We start from the raw sequence: 18514 nt of genomic DNA on the forward strand, positions 1-18514 counted from the left end.
GGCGTGCTGCCGGCGGCGGGGGGAGCGGAGGGGACCGCGGGCAGCTTCCCGCTGGGTTTCCAGTGGCAACGTAACGCCTTTCTTACAGCTTCCCGTTCCTCTTTCCCCGACTGGCAAACCTACAGCACGAGGAGGGGAACAGAAATACGTGTTTCTGAGGAAAAAGAAAAAAAGAAAAAAAATCTTAACAAAACTAAGAAAAGGATCTTTGAAAAGGATATTTAAAATCGAATTCTCCTCTTTTGAAATTCACCTGTTTGTAACAGTAATGCTTCGTTAATGCATGCTGCTGAAGTTCAGCGTCAGATTGTTTTTCCAGTGAAAGTCCTCAAGAAAACGTGACTGATGGGTGACCTCAGGCACAGCAGCAGCAAATAGGCCGCATCATCTCAGACAGAGGTCCACACTGACCTTGAATTTCAATTCACAGGAGGGTTTATCCACAGTGTTTTTCTCGCAGAGAAGATTTTTGCACTGCACCATGTCCCTCTTTGTGTTGTGTTTGCAGAAAAAGGGGCACAAAGCTCCCCTGGTTTTTTTAAAATCAGAAGCTGTTTACAGTTGTGTGGCTACAGAGATGTTTCCTGATAATGTCAAAATCAGTTCAAAAGGGAAGTAATGTGTTGCCTTGCATTGTTTCTCCAAATAACTTAGGGTGTGATAACCAGATAACAACATTTCTATCACACCCTCTGTTGAGTTAAGTGCAATTGTTGTGTTCCCAAAAATAGCTGGTCCTCAAGTGTGTCTGAGGTCTGCAACATGGAGGTTAGTTCTGTGCTATACATGGCCTTTTCTGTCGGACATTTTGCCTCAAAATTGTCACAGGCTTTTCCTCTGCCTTTATTGCTCTTACAGCTTTGCATCATTCTGCAAAGCAGATGCACACTTACAATCAGAGAGAGAGAAGCCTGTAATCAGAAAGTAGACAGCAATACTTTGATGCCAGAGAAATAAAAAGTGTTCTGAGGTTAGAAATAAGGAAAATTATCACTCTTATGGCTTCTGGCGCAACTCCATGACTAACTTCCTAGAGAAAGTATCTGCTAAATAGTGAACAAGTATCTCTTTAATCCCTCCACTCGATCACTTTTTAAAATTTATTTTAAATTTTGAGTGACTTATAGTAGTTTGGCATTATCAGAATTGCTGATAAGAACTGGGCTTTCTTACTGTGGGAATGTCTTTGCAAAGAGGGCATCCGGTAAATGGGCAAAGACTGGGAGAAGCATGCTTCAGTGGGAGCTGGGGCATTGGGACCGTTCCAGAAGGAGCAGGATGCTTTGCCTTGCACTTAGCCTTAGGCATGGACATGACTTACTCCTTCCCTCTGTCAAAAAAGAAGCTTTAGAGGCTTAAACATAAACTCAAATGGCTGCTAATAAGACTGTTCCAACTCCTTATGCATTTCAAAATGTACATGCCATGTTTCAGTCTTGTGCCTTCTGGGTGTTTGTGTCTAATTAGGCTGGAGGGCCTCCAGTTTGAGATTACCTATGTTGCTTGGTGCCCAATTTCTTTATATGACTTTGGCAATAAAGCAAATTACCATGGGTTTTTGTGCAAGCAAATTAGGGACAGATGTAAGCATTCTTGTAAGCCCTACTCCTGCTTTCTCAGCACTGATTGAATTATACTGTCATCTGGTTCTCTCTCTGTAGAATGACAATGTGCTGATTATGGCATATATGTAACTAGGGATGTTCTGCAAGATGCAACACTTTTAAATACTTTATCATTTCTTGCATATATATATATTTTTTTTCCTAAGGGAGAAACAGTATGGCTTCAAGAAAAGTTCCCAGTTCCAGGTTCAAGTAATGAAAGAGAGGAAAGAAACCCGAGCTGAACTATGTATAGCACAGCAACAAGTGCTTTGGCCTTGTTTAGATGTTCCTAACCACTTACAGTAGAATGAAAAAATCGCAATACTTAGCACGTGAATTGGCATTTAACACTATGAAGTATTTTTCCACTGGTTGGGGTTGCTATTTATTACTAAGGAAAAAAAAAAGGCTCCTGTGCATTGTAGAATTATGAAAGGACTGTTATGGTTGTCTCCTTGGCCATTGCTGAAGAAATAAACCAGCTTAATTCTCTGGTTTGTTGTTCATATGCCAACTTTTTGAATACTAGGTACACTTTTAGGATGTTATATCTGATACTGTCGAGCCAAAATTTTAAGTGAAATCCTATTTCCAGTCATTGGGACAGCAAACTTTACTGAATAGTGGTTTCATTTTGGGTGTTGGGAGAACTGGATACATATTCAAAGGTAGATCTCACCTTATATGAACCTTATATGAAATATGAACATATTTAGAAATAGGTGTTAGAATGTGATTTGAGAAATGGTAGGTGGCAGGGATGAAACTGAAGCATTAGGTACTCTTCTAAATGAATTAAGCTATTTTTCAGAATGGTAGCAAGTATCTACAAATCTTCTTATCCTTGGCATCCTGCACTCTTACATAACTGAATGTTGATTTTAAGAGCCTAACTTCAGACATCACTGGATGAATATTTTAGATTAATTACAACAAAGATAGTGCACTCCAGAAAACATCAGCTCTCACAGTTATAGTTTTGGAATATTAGAATTTCAGTTTAGAAATACTACTTTTGAAAACAGAATTCTTCATGACCTCATTAGGAGGGCCTAAGAATAACCGTCTTCTGACATCCAGTCTCCTATTTAAATATGGATTCTAGGAACCCTGAACAGGTTCCCCTGTGACAGCTCTTCAGAAATGTTCTGACATTTGGAGAATAAGAAACAGTGTACCTTTAAAAGTGTCTTCTACCTGTTCATCTCCCAGGTTTTTTGCTTCTGATTGAGCAGTTTACAGAGTCAATTTTATTTCTTTGAAGAAAAGCAATTGAAGATGAAACACTGTTACTGAATTCTTAGATTAAGACCCTATGACAGTAGCTGAACTATTGCACATTAAATATTCTAAAATACTCTAAGAAATTAAACACCTCATATTTATAGGACTTGGAGCCATAGTAAACTCATTATTCCTAACACTGCACATATTTTGAAAAAGAAAAAAGAGACCACTTGAATGTCAACTCGTGACAAATGTGCACATCTAACTGAAATGCCACACAGCCACCCTTTGTATTAAAATGAAACCTTATATTAAAGGCATTTCATTCTCTCATGAGCTGCTGAGATAGCTGAAACAGCCAATCCTCTCTGAAATGTCTGTTTTCATCACTAGAGTGTGGAGGAGAAAAAAGCAAGAAGACATTGCCTGGTGGCAAGGGCAGTTGGAGAGGCTTCATCTTGAATGCTCGGAAATGGACGCATCAGTCCTGGTGAGGGTCTTGTGCCTTCTCAGTTCCCTTCCTTCCCCAAACATTGGTGAGAGATAACCTTCTAGTGTCTTTGAAGGCTGTGTAGGAACCATATAGCTGGAGTCTGTATGTATTTAGGAATCCAGTAGCATGCATTGATATATTCTATGTTCATTCATTTTCATAGAAAACAAAGTGCCTGCTCAGTAATAGAATGTGTCTTCAAAAAAAGCTGAGCTACTTTTCATGGGAAAACTAACACTTTAAAACTCCTTTGTCATCCAGAAACACTCCAGAGATCAACATAAATCTGCAAGTGTTAGCCATGAAAATGGATCTGTTTTGTACTCAGATATGAAGGTGAAAATGCAGGTATTCTTGTATCAGAGAACAGACTTAGGAGACCTCAGAAACAGCAACTGGGTCCACACAATCTTCTTTGAAATAGTTTTCTATTTGTAGAGAAGGGCTTCAGAAATATTTTAAGGTAAATCAGATAAGTGTTTTCCTGTGTTTCATGTGTAAAGAAGACAATGAATGCCTTAATAAGTTAGGCAAGGCAGTGGCCTCATTTGTCAAAAAGACAAGAAGAACTGAGATGACAGAATTACCAATATTTTGAAGGGAAAAAGCTTAGATCAGAATGAAGCAGTGTACTGCAGTGGGTTAGTGGCTTTGTCTGTTGGTCTCAGAACACTGACCTGAACTTTGATAAAGCATTTGGGGAAGAAGTGTTCTTAGAGACCTATTGTGGATTTAGTCTGTTGTTACAAATAAAATGCAGATGGCTTTTTTTTCTTGTGCCTGTGTGTGTGTATAAGATTGGAGTAGGGCTTTATGGCTCGATTAGTTGTTCATTTTTTCAGCTCTTTCTGAAATCATTGTAGCTGCAGTTTGGCTGTCATGTTCTACTTTTAATTGGAAGCTGGCCAAGTGGATGGTAGGTGAGCCTGTTTTTTGGAGGTCTAGACATGATCCTGCTGCTCTGGGCCCTCTGCAGGATTACTAAACCTGCAGAGTTTAAAATTAAAAAAAAAAAATTAAAAAATATTTTAATGACATTATGATTTAAGAACAATCAGTTTAAGCCTTCAGAGCATAGCTGTTGTGGAATAGAAAACAAAATCCATGGACATCTAGCAAATAATGCTTTCTAGCTAAAGAAAGGTTTGTTGTGTCCTTGCATAGCAAAAGGAATGGTGCTGGGATATAGTATAGTCAACAAACTACCTTTAAAAAATACAGCTCTTCTACTGTAATGTCTGACATGTACTGATTAACAATCTCTTTTTCTCACTCGATCTGCATATGATATTAATTGAATTGTGTAGAATGGTCTTGATTTTGAGATCATACCTTGAAGATGCTGTTTGAGTTGATACTGTGTATCTCAGCTGGCCAGAGCTAGAACTTATTCCTTAGTTTAGTGAGGATCTGGTCAACTTTCCTTGGAGGGGGGTTTGTAGGCACAATTGCTGTGCTGTGTTTGCAGAGAAACATGGGAAAAAGTAAGCTGTGTAGAAACCAGCAGTGTGGGAACTCTGCATCTGCAGGATGAGCCTGGAGCCTTCCTGGTCTGCACCACTTTCCATGAGGAGTTGAGCGACATAGCCACGGGATTTGGCAGGATCAGCAAGAGGCCCCCATCTGTGCTTTGAGCCTTTGGTCAGCAGCAGGCTGCAGGTGAATTTTTTATCGGAAAGATGGGAACTCGCAGGGTGTGTGTGCAGATAAGGCTCTTCCTTTTTGGTGTAGATCTGTATTGAATATTGTCACAGCTGTAGTCAGAAGGACGTGTCTTTTCCTTTCTTACATTGTATCTGTGTAGGATGTACAAATCATGAATAAGTAATTAGGCTTACGTGATCACAATTTTATTCTGTTTGCTTCTGTTCTCACTGTTTTTTGAAATTAATCAGTTTCATAGTCCTGAAGACAAGTTTAAAGACAAAAAAAAATACGGTGAGAGTGTCTTTAGTTTGATCTAAGAATGTTAAATACGTTAAGCCAAATAAGGAAAACCCAACAAATAAAAATTATAACTGTGGAAATCTCTAAGTGAGGAGACAGGGTTGTAAAAGTTAACAAAATAAAAGTGAGGGACTAGGAAAAAAGACACAGAAATCTCAATGACAAACCAATTTACCATGGTTTGTTTGTTTGTTTTTTTCAATCAAAGAAACATAATAAGAATGTATGTAATTAGAAGATGGGAACGGACCATTGCTGATTGGGAACTGTCCATTAGAATTAGAATGAATTGATGTACTTCTTCATGTAGCAGTAAATGGCTGGCTGCTGCATCTCTACTGCTGGTGATCATGAAGCAGAGTACACCCTGCTCTACCTTTGTTGTGCTAGAATTTTCATTATGGGGGTTATTAAAACATTTGGATGTGACAATAAATAACGTAAAAGCTTTCAAAGAATTCGTGGAAGAGTTTTTTAAGTTACGAAATTTGAATTTTAGATCTGAAATAGAGAAATTGTGGAGAATTAAGAAATTTGTCACCAGCGCTTTTTAAAAAGGAATCTTCTGGATAATTGCAAGCATATCAATTTGGCTGTGGTCCTAAGAAAAAAAAAAAAAAAAAAAGCAGCAGAAATCTTCGTATTGGGCGACATCTAAAATTCCACTCATTATTTAAGACCAGTCACCCATGATTTTTGGAAAACAGACTCTTTATTCCTCAAACTCACTCTTTATTCCTTTGTTCTCTTACTGGAGAGAGAACAAATATAGTTTGATCCATGCCATAAGACTGAAATAATATGTAATAGGCTTCTGCGAGGCATGATTTTTTGGTCAAGTTGTTAGACTGAAATGAAATCAATGCAATGTTTCTTAAATGGACTAAAAGCTGGCTGTCAGGCTATGAAACATGACCGCAAATGGGGAATCTTAGTTGAGTATGTGCATTGCTGTTGGATCCTATGAGAACTGGTTATTATCAGTAACTAGGTAGCACTTTTAGCTGGTAACATTGGTTTTCCACAGGAACGGAATATTAAGGGAAATTTAAGAAAGAGGATTGCTATCTGATGCAGTGAGGTCTGTCAGTGTTAGTAAAGCAAGTGCAAGTGGTAGTGAACCGTGAATGAGGTTTTAGTGAGCTAAGGAAGCTTGTGGGTGCGTGCCTGTCAGTACTGAGTAAGAGCAGAGAAATATTTTGCTTATGCAATTCATATTTCTACAAATAAAACCAACATGGCTTCAGAAAGGAGAAAGGGGAGTCAGTACTGCCATTATGGAAAAGGAATAGGATGAATTGAACTCCAAGGTCAGTGTCTACTGGACTAACAAAGAGAGGTGGCTCAGTATTGCTTGCTCAATTTATGTACAAATTCTAGTTCATCACAGGTAAGAGCATTTTTCAGTGTAGCCAACAAAGGCATAAGAAAAATTCAATGTTTGGAAAGCAGAACTGGAGCCGGGCAGGGTTGCCTTTACAGCAGTGAGGTAAACCAACTACTGGAATACCAATATCAGTAACAATGTTACTTAAAGAGAAATTCTAGTTCAAAAGGAGTTGTGATTCTGGGAAGCCTTGCATTTTTCAGATCTGAATTGTTAGAGGGCTCCTGTCATGTAGGACAATACTACTTAATTAAATCATTTTTGTGTGCAATGCTGCCTTTCCTAAAGGAGCGTGGGTCTTTTTCTTCAAGGGTTTAATTGTTTAGGAACTTCAAAGCTCTTCTCGAGCCTCTGAACATGGATGAAACTTTAATTTAGTCTCCTGCTCTGCCTAGAATTCATATCGAAGATGCTCTTCACTCTTGCTGCTCTCTTACCCTGTTAGGAAGACTTCCTAAATTACTGGGACAAACAAAAAGGGATTTTAACATATTTCTTTCTGTTATTCTGTTATTATTCCTTAATGTTGAAACGGTATGTGGCAGAATGCAAAAACAACTTCAGCATTAGAGCTTGGACATCTTGGTCAGTCAAGGGGATTTCAGATGTACAGATCCAGGTTCTGCTTTACTCGATGTTCTCAAGAACCAGTAAAATTTGACTTTTAGGAAGTCCATTGCATTTAAATACAGCCCTGAGTATCTGTCCATTTTCTGCTTATGCTCTTCTCTACTGACAGCGCTCTGGAAATAACGCAGCTAGAACAGTTAATGTTCATATGCATTTTCTAAATGCTTTTTGGTGATTAAAACACAACAGTGAAAATTACTTTTCAGTTCAGCTCCATCTCTTTTGTCTACTGGATGGATTTATTCTCCCATTCTACTAAAACTGAAAATAAGGAAGCTGGCCTGCTTTGCAGAAGGCTTTGAAATGACAGGCCCAGATCTCCTAAAAACAAAGCCAGGACTTGTATCTTTGAATCTCAGGCTGCTTTTGTATTCACTGGGCTCTGCTGATGACACCACTAAATACAGAAGGTGAGAAGTACCTAAGAGAAAATGCGTAAACAAAGTTCAAGCTTTGCTTTAGGAGCATATTAAGAATGTTTTTAAAATGATGATGATAAATTCTTACTCAAGTAGAATTTATTTGAATTTATAAAGCTTTAAACAGAAAATCTTACCCTTCATGCTTATTCTTAAAAGCAAATCCACTTTTTTTCTTCTTAAGACTGTAAAAATGCTTGCATTTTTTTCCTATTCCAGTTGCTGCATCAGAGGCCTACCCTTTGTTCATCAACTGCATCTTCAGTTCCCCATCCTCAGCCTACCTGTTGCAGCAGCCTACAGCATGCTATATATATTCTGCAGCAATTGCAGTAATTATTTTTACTTAGGTGCTGTTTGTAATATCAGCAGGAGCACCTCTTACACCTCTCTGAAGTCTTGGCTCAAAATGATCCTTTCTCTCAGTATTTGGCAACAATTGTGTTTCCTGTAAAAACTGATCATTTTTCAGTGGACTTAGAAAGACCACCCAGTTGCTTTCTTTTGCCTTCCTCCTATCTGTGCTAAGCTGTGCTTTCTTATTTTAGATTTGGTTTGGAGGTGCATCTGTTATATATCTGTGTCTTTTATATATCTATGTATCTAAAGGGCTGTCTGTTATTGAAACGGGACTTAGTGTAATGAGACCTTAGCCTTTCGTTCAGGTTTTCAAGTGTTACAGTCTGCAAATTACTATCCCTGTCTCTGTCTCTTTTTTTTTTTTTTTACTGTGTTTTGCTGAAGGAGTGAACATGACTGTCTCAGTCGTAGCCAGTACTGTCTGTTTTCTCACTGAGTAGAGCAGAGTGTTCCTGCTGTACGTGACTATATGCCCAGCGATAGACAGTGTAAGTTCACCTGAGGAGATATCTGCTCACCTGTCTGACACCTCTGGTCTGTAGATCCTGGTTATTAAAGAGTCTGTATTAAAAATACTGGCTTAGGTTAGCCTTATATTTGTCTACCAAGGTTTGCAAATCTTGTTGAATCAGTTTGATCTGTGTAATGGCTAGTATCTTTCCAAAGACATTGGGAGGAAGTGGTATGCCATTAACTATTATCTTGAATATTTTCTGATTTCATTAACACCAAGCATAATTAGAATTCCATAAAGGACAGTTTAATCTCTTTTTTAATAACTTCACCAACCTGCAATACTGTAAATCAAGATTTTATCGTAATTCAGCAATCTTGCCTTGTTAGTTAAATGATTAATCATCTAATGTGTTGAAAAGAGGATGATATTTCCTCTTAAACTTGCAGCTCATCCACCAGCTAGAAATTGAAGATGTTGCCTATCAATGACTAATAGCTTAAAATCCTGTTTCCATGACACATTGCTGTTGGCAAGAGTTTGTCTCCTTCAAGCTTCCAAGGAAAAGTGTGAAACTTTCTGAAAAAAAAATAGTCAAAGTTTCACTTATTACTCTGAATTGTTTGCACACAAATATATCCAATATAAACTTTATTATTTTATGTTTAAATTTAAAAACAAGACAGGATTTATTTTTCAAGTTTACAACTAATACCGTGAAAGATACAAAACTGGTCAGAATTATCATTTGGTTTGTTAAATAGTGATTGAACTGATGCAAGGCTTGTTATTTGATGGAAGAACAGGAGTGTCTCATGTAATCTGCACTTCTGTAGTAGATAAGGTCTGAGCTGTCTGTAGATAGACTGGGGCTACTGTGTCCAGATGTGGATTTCTCAGTACAGGAGGGACATAGACCTGTTGAAGCGTGTCCAGAGAAGGGCCACAAAAATGACCCATGGAATGGAACGTCGCTCCTATGAAGACAGGCTGAGAGAGCTGGGGCTGTTCAGCCTGGAGAAGAGAAGGCTGTGAGGTGACCTGATAGCAACCTTTCAGTATCTAAAGGGGAGCTACAGGAAGAAGGGGACAGACTCTTTAGCAGGATCTGTGGTTATAGAACAAAGGGAAATGGCTTGAAGCTCAAAGAAGGTAGATTTAGGTTAGATATAAGGAAAATATCTTTTACAGTGAGGGTGGTGAGGCACTGGCAGAGGTTGCCCAGAGATGTGGTGTATGCCTCCTCCCTGGAGACTTTCAAGGCCCGGCTGGAGGACATGGGCAACATTATCCAGCTGTGTGTGTCCCTGGTCATTGCGGGGGAATTGCACTAGATGGCCTCCAGAGGTCCCTTTCAACTCTAAGGATTCTATGATTGTATGATCCTATGATAAATTGTACTGTAATTCGCCTACGGTGGTGTAAAGCCTACTGGCTTCTCCTGTTGGTGCACCCCTCTTCCCTTGCCCTGAATGTAGTACAAGGACAGGAGTTTTGATCCGACTGGCTGTCTCTGGCTGGCAGCCCCATCTGTTTGCAGGGAGGCTACTGCGGATTTGACACAGAATGACCAATCTTGATGAAACAGAAATACACGCCAATGGCATACCTGTATGTGCCAAAAGTGAAATGCTCATTAGGAGTTTTCTGCTAGCAGCCTAGAACCCACCCACAGGCACATCAGTATTTGGTATGTCCAAATGCTGTGATAGATGTCTCTAAACAGAAGCACTGAAATTATTAGCAAGATGTACAGTGTGTGATACTTTGCGTTTTCCACAAACACCAGGGTCAGAACAGTAAAGAACTGCAATGAGGTCATAAAAGTATTCTGTTTTTCCAGGCTTTAAAGATCAGCACCATTTGTCATGGAGCAAAATGGCTTGACAATTGAACTTCTGTTCCCAGAATTGTGTTTAGGAAGTGCTCATGAAACTTGAAAGACTTATGAGTGATTGTAAGCAGCTGAATGGAAACAATAGACTTGAGATAGCTGTTGGAGATGGGTGGGCCCCACATTCAGTATATCTGTGCTGTTAAAGTTTGTGTGGCAGGTAGGCTATGGCAGGGCTGAGCTGTGGGACGTTAGGCTTTTGCAGTGTGTCACCTTTGGTTCCAGCTGTGCCTTAGTTGCTCACACACTCTGAAAAAATACATTGAACTAAGTGCCTTTTATGTGTATTTTTTTTAAGTGGCTGAACTGTGTCTTCCCATGATGCAGATTCACATCTAAGAACACGCTGACTGTCATAGCTTTGACCCCAGCCCACTGTCTTAGATCAGAGAAGTATATGTTGCCAGCTCCAGCCTGGTTCAGAGAGTGTTAAAAAAGATGGGTACATGTATATATGTGTTCCTGTATATGTTTATAGCTAAATGCTTTATTAACATGAGTACTGAATTAACTGAAGAAAAGCTAACTCTGGAGAAGCTGTCTAGGAGTGAAGATCTTACTTGGTCAAGGGCAGACAAACTTAGAAAGAGATAAATTTTCTTGATGTCAAGACCTCACTACTTAGAAGATGAAGAGAAGATACAGGATGGGGGAAATAGGATAGAAAAAAGCAAAGTAGTGAGATTGTGATTGTGGTAATTGAGGACAGACTGATAAAAGGAAGAAGTTGCTTATAATTTACTGCCCACTTACAAATTACAGAGGGAAAGAAATAGCTATTCAGCACAACCTGATATGATAAAGGCTCTTACTAACCAAAAACTACTGCTGTTTTGTAATTTTATGTAACTGAATCAGTAATACATTTTGCTTCTTTCTTTTAAATTCAATTGCCTCTGGGTAGAAAATATTTTCTATTGTCTCCTAAACTCTTAAGTAGTGCTTCTACAAATGCATGAAGATGTACTCTGCACAACTTAATCACAACTGCAATCTAAAATCTGTATTTTGAAATTATGTTGTCAGATAAATTTCATTAGAAGATACGACAAGCTAAAGAGTTAACTGCATTGAAAAGACATTAGTTTTAAAGATTGTTACAGTACTAAATTACCTTCTTACAGTTTTAAAGGAAATAGTGTGTTCGTCTATAGAATAAGGAGAAAATTTCAGTTCTTTAAAGATGGTTCTGGAAATATAGCAGGTATGGCTAAAAAGCTGTTTATGAACAAAATCTTTAATGTCTCATATGTAGTAAATGCAGTGCATTCTGTCTGCAAAAATCTTTTGTGGCTTACTGTTAGATCTGAACACCATGTAATGAAGAATTCTGTGTGTGATGAATTTTTGTGTAATTGAAAGCCCAAATGAAGAAATTGCACAAGTTATAAATAAATGGATGCTCTGAAGTTAGTATATGTGATGCTTTTTGTTTCTGCAAGCCTGAGTACTAATTTCAAAGGAACTACAAAAGACAGAAATAAATTGCAACTACTGTCACACTCAAAAGGTCTATGTGACAAAAGGCAAGTGAAAGAAGAAAGCAGACAGTGAGATCAGAAGAGATATTTTTTGCAAGAAAGAGGAGACTTTAACCAGGCTACATGTGAAAATGCAGTAAAAAATTGCTGGTCTTCAGAAACTGGGTGCCTGAAATGGCTGAGGGAATCCCATTGTCTAACAAGTCCATGCAGGTGAGGAAGGACTGTATCTGATTTATTACATTTTAATTTCTGTGTCAGTTGTGATACGTCATTTTCAGAAAAAGAGATTTGATTATCTGTTAATTCAGCAATCCCATATGGCATTTGATTTGCAAGTGCGTATGACCTAGCACATTTCACCAAGTAACTGATAGTGGGAGGAAGGGTAAAAGCTGTCAGGTCATTCTCCTGCCACGATGTGCGACTCAGTGGGATGAGCTGCAAAAGAATAAGCAAGATCTGCAAGTCAGGCTCCTGCCACCATGACAGGAATGAAATCAGTAGTGGATGAGAATGGATTTTCCTAGTCCATGTTTTTCAAGGAAGTGCACATATGACAAGGATTTGATGGGTGGAATTGGTAGACTGCATCTGAGTAGTGCTGTAGAGGAACATAATCCTTGGTATCCTCAAGTTGCCAAGGAGAGCAAGACAACAGAATTAACTATTGGAGTGGATTTGCTCTGTAGTGAAAGAAATTCTTGTATCCATGATGGGATCAGATAACTGATGGAAGAACAGACAGTGCAGACTTTGGGATCAGATTAGTTTAGTAATTTTTTTTATTATAGCCATAAAAATGAGAGGATTGCTCTGAAAGTAATGCCTCCTATATTATTATGCTGGTCCTCGACATCAGAGGCAGATGTTGGTGGTATGGCAGCAGAGTTGAATTTTCCCTCCAGTATCCCATTACATTTTGTTGCCATGTGGCAGATGACAGCAGAGAGGCACTCTGACACAATGTTGTCTGACATGGAAGTGCAGATGAAGCAGAGGTGTGGAATTGAATTCCTCTGTGTGGAAAAAATGGCACCCATTGATATTCATCAACGCTTGCTGAACGTTAATGGAGACCAACAAGTGGTTGTGAGCATAGTGAGGCAATGGGTGATGCGTTTCAGCAGTGGCAACAATGACGGTTGGTCACCTCTGCTGGTGCAGCTTTTTACAAATGTGGCATGCATAGCTCATGCTGGTGACTGTGTTGAAAAAAAAGTGTTTTGTAGCTGAGAGTTTTCTCTATGAAACAGTGTTATGGTGCTCTTTGTATCTATTGTTGTTTCCATGAAAATAAATAAGAGGCATTACTTTTGGAGCAACCTCTGTAGATACACTTTATGCCATTTTTGTTTCCCCTACAGTCGTTAATGCTGGAAGTGTAATCACTTTTGATTTTCCCAATTTTTGCATTCTTAAAGTCTGACATAATTATTTTGTCATATCAAGTTCTCATTGTGTCTTTAAATAGAAAAAATATCATTGGTAGAGCTTGGTTGGAAATTATATTCTTCCCTGACAAGTTGAAGATAGTATTCTCTAAAGGAGTAATAATTTTTCTTGGGAAGCCGTTTTCATTAAGACCTAGTTTTAATAAGAACAAGTGGTGATGAGGAGTTTTCATGTATGCTATGCAGAGGTGGTTCTGTATTCTGTAGTTTGACTTCCCTGTGTGAAAACAATTCAGCAATTCTAGCATTGGTATCTGTCTCTAAATCTCTAGAAAGTCATCTAGTTTTCATCTGCCAGCGGCAAATGATGGAGAGGTGCTCTTTGGAGGGCAATCTGATGAATACTTACTCCGGTAGAAACCACTGAAATTGAAAATAACTGGAATAACTTTCTATTTGTGGGATGAACTCTGTGTTGCAGGCATTCAACCTTAAAAATTGTTGAAAAACCTGAAATTTTTAGAAAGGGAAGGTAGTTCCAAAGAAGAAGTAATTGACAGATTTTCTTTGGCTTCTGTTGTACAGGAATTCTCATTTCATAAGCTCTTAGTTTTCAGCACACTTACCTTATTTTCAGACTGAAACTGTCTTAGTTTTGATTTATAGCAACTGCAGTTTTACAATCTTCTTGTCTTTTATTTTACTCAACATCAAAATCATGAACAGGGGTGGGATGTCTATTTTTGGTGTCTGCATAATTTGTAGGAAGCACAGATGTGACTCAGGCCATTCACTACCTTCAGTTCCCATCCCAGTTAGGGTCATAGTGATTGAAACCCACGCAGAATTCTTAATTGCTTGTAATTGCTAAAGAATATTAATAGGGTAAAGATGGAAACGAAAGATCAGTGACACTTTCTCCACTTCTGTAGCGTAAGCCCACAACAATAGCAAGTTCTAAAGTCTGTGCCTTTATTTCCCTTGAAATGAAGCTAGAGACTGAGAAACACAGCAATAGATGTTATAGCTGTTAGGTATCTGAATAGTATTTTTTAGAATTGTATGTTGGTACATGTATGTTCCTGGAGTTCACTGGTATCCCACCGATTAGATACTGCTATGTTACATAATATATATATATGATATATATGTCTTCTGTTCTTATCAGAAGGTTTCCTGGACAAGGTGCGTTCTTATCTACTATGATCTACTTAATTTCCTACATTGATCTTCTAACAAATCTGTACGTTCATTTTTGTGCATATGAAAAGCCTTAAAGTAGCTTTAAGTGGGCTGCCCCCTTTTGGAGACAGATTTTGTTTCAATGGCTTTTAGGAGCAATCCTGAGGACAAATACCAATAATCTAAATACAGCATCCTGAGCAGAGCAAGCCACTGCAGTGCAGAACATAATTCATAGAAAGCATTTGACAATAGCATTTTTGATGATTCATTCTCCTGACTCAGATGGCAGAGAGTACCAGGCATGGCAACAGTGTATTCTTGTTGTGACCCTGGAAATGGTAACAGGTTGCTCTGATGTCCCTTCAGTGCGAAGTTGTGATGGGTGGAAAGAGGGGAAGAGCACAATCATTGTTTAATCAGTAAATGAAGGAATACAGTATAAATTAGTGGAGGATATGGAGCAAATGCCTGTTTTAGGATAACTGATGACCTTTTACACATTTGGCTGATAATGATAATTTCAATTGCCATAGGTCATGCAGCATTTTGTAACATCCTAAGAGGTTCTGTGGGATAGGTTGTTTTCACAGTGTTGTGCCTTGCATTTTATGGCCCTGTGCCTTTTATCAATGAGGCCCATCTGAAGCTATGCACTGCCAGTGTTCCATAAATTCTCTCTGCCCCATGAACACTCAAGTATCTGAAATTGTGCTTGGTTTTGTGGCATCATTTTTCCTTTTGCAGGGGCATTGATTTGGGCCTCCTGTTTCTGCCTGGCTGGTTCTGCCAAGCTCCGTGATGGATTTCAGTAGCTTTGTAACACTTTTCTCTTTGCCAGCTTCATCTGAAAGTAGGTTGCATGTCTAAATGCATGGAGACAGAAGCACCAGTGTTTGGACAATCCTTTTTCTGAAGGAATCCAGCCTAAAATGCAGCATAAGTGTCAATGTAGCTCTTGGTAACTGGGTCAACACTGATTTCCTTAAAGAAATGCCATGCGCTGCAGCCTCCCCAGGGAGGCTCCTACTTGGGAGTTTTGCAACTTAAAGCGGCAGGCATATGCCAGGTGTTCTGTGCCTGTATTCACATAGGATGTGGTCTAGCCATGACAACTCACAGCATATGACAGATCTGTGTCTGGTGGCATGGTGAGTCAGAGACTTAAAGTGACCCAAGAGCAACAGGATCCCTTCTGCAGGGTGCTTGTACGCATGCTTTTCAACTGGAGAGAAGCCCTTGCCCAGTCTGCTGCTAAGGAGGCCTTCAATAAGAGAATGTTCAGCCATGGGATGGCCAAGCTGCTGTGGTAGCAGTACTCAAGGCCTGGTGAAGGACTGATCAGAGGAGCTAGGCAAGATGTGGTGACATGAAGGCAGAGGTTCTGCCCTGTCGCTGTAGGAAATTCAGTGGCTTACTTGGCCAGAGGAGGTTGGTGCCGGCATTATGGACAGACACTTTAGATGAAGTGGGAAGTCATGATATTTTTACTGGCTATTGCCACTCTGCACAGGCCTTCAAAGGATATCTCAGGCTTATTTTTGTGCAGCAAAGCATAAGAAGATCCTTGAAACCCAGGGAGGGTGGAGGGAGCTGGGATGATACAGGTTCCTCCCCATCTTTAATTTGTACTTTCACTTCTGTCTCTGCATTTGTGCCGATTGACTTCATAAATGCACGGCAATCCGTAAACTTTACATAGTCTTTTCTTCAAAGTTGGCTTATTCTGGCTGGGGAGTCTTCTGCAAGACTAGATGAGTCACAAAAAGTAGCAATATGCTAAGTTAAATACAGTAAATGATTTATCTCCTCTCCCTCTGGTTTGTGTTTTGAAATGTACGCTGCGCGGTTTGATAGCTTCCTACCACTGCTGCCAGGCCACCTGTCCCACACCACGTCCAAGTCTTTGTCTCCAAAAATACCACTGCAGCTCAGACAAACAGTTTGGCAGCCATGCCTAGGGAAGACCTTTTAAATGACAATCTCATAACGCCACAATGGGAGTGAAGGATGTGTTATATATCTGACGCAACACCTGAGAGCTGCAGAGCTGGAAATACCACTCCACATCTAAAATTCAAATAGGGAATTGATCAGTGTCTGAAGCAGGCATTGTGTGGCTTGAGAACAGTTAACATCGTACTGCTGCTTTCTTTGATATAGGTTGTTTTTTTTCTTTATTTTAATTTTTTTTTTTTTTTAAATCAAAGTGACTCCATCTATTAGCTATGGTGTATTAGGCTTTAATCACTTGCCACAAACCTAGTGATTTTTCTCTGCTTTCTCCTGCTTTCCTGCCTTTTAGTGAAGCTATTGTGTTAATGCCATATGATGGCTGTGGACTGAGACTTAATGTTTTCAGAGGTGTATGATTAAGTGCATACAGACGAGTAAGCAGGTGGCACACAGAGATTTAGGTCTCCAGGAGCAATAGAGCTGCCTCTATAATGATATTACTATTGGTTTGGTTTACATGGACTGTATAGCAGCAGTCCAGAAGACCCGCAGTGGCTATACCCACACTGATAGCAATTCTGGACTCAGTATGGCTATTCAGCATGGAGCCCTTGACTGCCATAGCTGGACATTGAAGCTACTGATGACCTGGAGACAGGCCCATGTGGGTTGCTGTCAACAATCTCAGGGGCTACAGATGTTTAACTTCTGGGCAACAAAGAAAGGGTAAGAGGATGGAGTTACAGGTGCTTGGGATTTCTTTTATGTATGGACTGATGTAATTGAGCTCTTGTCTACGGAACTGCAAGGTGAAAAAAAAAACAAACAAACAAGTGGGATGCAAGTCCTGGTCAGCAAGCATTCTTATCCTTGGAGAACTGAATCATCAGATGTGCAGTGGTGGGGCTTCAGGGATGACACATCCTCTCCACTCCGCTGTGCAGGAGCTACTTCGCAAGCCATTGTGATGGCTGTTTGGGAGACTCTGGGCCAAGGCCAAGATAGACTGTGAGAGAGATGTGGCAAAGGCGCTTTGGAAATGCACAGCATTCAAGGGAACAGCATCAGTTCCTTCTGGCTTAGATGTGGGAGGCAAAACTTCTCATGTTTCTGCCTACGTGCAGATAGAATAAGCAAGCACGTCTGTTAAAACAAAAAGGTCTGTGTTGCTTGTTTGGTTTTAAGAAACTTTCCATCCTCCCATTGAAATAAGTCCTCAGGGTAAAATGAGCGCAGTTGTGACGGTTTAATATTGTTGGCTTCTGTTTCTACTAAGGTTACATAATTGCTGTTTTCCTGGGAAATGAAATCATGGAAATGAAAAACTAAATTCACCAGAGCATATGTAGGCACAACTTTGATTTCAGGCACCTGTGTGTGCCAGTATTTAATTTGGCACAGGAAAAGTAGCATCAAAATGAATATAAACAAATAGCACAGGAATAATGGAACAACTGGCATTCAGACACTGAGGTGTAAGAGCAAGCACATCACTCCCCAACTTATAAAACTTCACAGCTTATAACTTGTGGGAGAACAAGGCTAATACAAGATCAAATAAGGAGGGTCCTGTGCAGAAGGAATGGCATGGGGTTTGGGAAATGCAATTGCAGAAATCTGACAACTCACACCTGAAATGAATTGCAAAGAGTGTAGGGCAAGCTGCAACCAAAGACGAGAAGCTGGAAGGCTGTTGGACCTTTCCTCTGTCTCGCCTTAGTAATTATCTCTTGTTTGCAGAGCTTCCATTAATTGGAATGCATTTCCTAATGAAATTAGGCTGGCAGCCAGTATTCAAGTCTTTTTACTGCTAGGGAAAATTTGTTCTTTCAGCATCTCAGCCATTGATTTTTGTTTGTGTTTTCATTCATCATGAGACTGTTACGTGCCAAAAATTCCATGCTCCATCATATTGACTTGGACAGTATGAGTTATTTGATTTATTCCCTTGCTCTCTGCTCTTGAAAGCTGAATTCTACAGCACTGCCCCATTTGTAGTTACAGAGTTATGTGGTTCTTCCCCTCCAACACCACCTTTTTGTTTTGTTTTAAACAATTGTTCTTCCTTTCAACTATGTTATCT

This window comes from Meleagris gallopavo, chromosome 1 (genome assembly GCF_000146605.3).
Source record: "Meleagris gallopavo isolate NT-WF06-2002-E0010 breed Aviagen turkey brand Nicholas breeding stock chromosome 1, Turkey_5.1, whole genome shotgun sequence".
Taxonomy (NCBI): domain Eukaryota; kingdom Metazoa; phylum Chordata; class Aves; order Galliformes; family Phasianidae; genus Meleagris; species Meleagris gallopavo.